Source organism: Mandrillus leucophaeus, unplaced genomic scaffold (assembly GCF_000951045.1).
Source record: "Mandrillus leucophaeus isolate KB7577 unplaced genomic scaffold, Mleu.le_1.0 Scaffold196, whole genome shotgun sequence".
Taxonomy (NCBI): Eukaryota; Metazoa; Chordata; class Mammalia; order Primates; family Cercopithecidae; genus Mandrillus; species Mandrillus leucophaeus.
In genome coordinates, this window is record NW_012101987.1 from 2,421,930 (window position 1) to 2,423,834 (window position 1,905).

Genomic DNA, 1,905 nt, shown 5'->3' on the forward strand with positions numbered 1-1,905 from the left:
TGATGGGGATGGCATTGAATCTATAAATTACCTTGGGCAGTATGGCCATTTTCACGATATTGATTCTTCCTATCCATGAGCATGGAATGTTCTTCCATTTATTTGTGTCCTCTTTTGTTTCGTTGAACAGTGGTTTGTAGTTCTCCTTGAAGAGATCCTTCACATCCCTTGTAAGCTAGATTCTTAGATATTTTATTCTCTTTGTAGCCATTGTGAATGGAAGTTCACTCATGATTTGACTCTCTGTTTGTCTGTTATTGGTGTATAAGAATGCTTGTGATTTTTGCATATTGATTTTGTATCCTGAGACTTTACTGAAGTTGCTTATCAGCTTAAGGAGATTTTGGGCTGAGATGATGGGGTTTTCTAAATATACAGTCAAGTCAACTGCAAACAGGGACAATTTGACTTTCTCTTTTCATAATTGAATACCCTTTCTTTCTTTCTTTTTTTCTGATTGCCCTGGCCAAAACTTCCAACACTATGTTGAATAGGAGTGGTGAGACAGGGCATCGCTGTCTTGTGCCAGTTTTCAAAGGGAATGCTTCCAGTTTTTGCCCATTCAGTATGATATTGGCTGTGGGTTTGTCATAAATAGCTCTTATTATTTCGAAATACATTCCATCAATACGTAGTTATTGAGAGTTTTTAGCATGAAGGGCTGTTGAATTGTGTCGAAGGCCTTTTCTGCATCTATTGAGATAATCATGTGGTTTTTGTCATTGGTTCTGTTTATGTGATGGATTATGTTTATTGATTTGCGTATGTTGAATCAGTCTTGCATCCCAGGGATGAAGCCAACTTGATCTTGGTGGATAAGCTTTTTGATGTGCTGCTGGATTTGGTTTGCCAGTATTTCACTGAGGATTTTTGCATTGATGTTCATCAGGGATATTGGTCTAAAATTCTTTTGTTGTTGTTGCTGTTGTGCCTCTGCCAGGCTTTGGTATCAGGATGATGCTGGCCTCATAAAATGAGTTAGGGAGGATTCCCTCCTTTTCTATTGATTGGAATAGTTTTGGAAGGAATGGTACCAGTCCCTCTTTGTAACTCTGGTAGAATTCGATTGTGAATCCGTCTGGTCCTGGACTTTTTTTGGTTGGTAGCCTATTAATTATTGCCTCAATTTCAGAGCCTGTTATTGGTCTCTCCAGCGATTCAGCTTCTTCCTGGTTTAGTCTTGGGAAGGTGTATGTGTCCAGGAATTTATCCATTTCTTCTAGATTCTCTAGTTTCTTTGCGTAGAGGTGTTTATAATATTCACTGATGGTAGTTTCTATTTCTGTGGGATCGGTGGTGATACCCCCTTTATCATTTTCAGTTGCATCTATTTGATTCTTCTCTCTTCTTTATTAGTCTTGCTAGCTGTCTATCAGTTTTGTTGATCTTTTCAAAAAACCAGCTCCTGGATTCATTGATTTTTTGAAGGGTTTTTTGTGTCTCTATCTCCTTCAGTTCTGCTCTGATCTTAGTCATTTCTTGCTTTCTGCTAACTTTTGAATTTGTTTGCTCTTGCTTCTCTAGTACTTTTCGTTGTGATGTTAGGGTGTTGATTTTTAGATCTTTCCTGCTTTCTTTTACGGGCGTTTAGTGCTATAAATTTCCCTCTACACACTGCTTTATATGTGCCCCAGAGATTCTGGTACGTTGTGTCTTTGTTCTCATTGGTTTCAAAGAACATCTTTATTTCTGCCTTCATTCTGTTATTTACCTAGTAGTCATTCAGGAGCAGGTTGTTCAGTTTCCTTGTAGTTGTATGTTTTTGAGTGAGTTTCTTTCTTTCTTTTTTTTTTTATTATTATACTTTGAGTTCTAGGGTACATGTGCGTAACGTGCAGGTTTGTTACATATGTATACTTGTGCCATGTTGCTGTGCTGCACCCATCAACTCATCAGCACCCATCA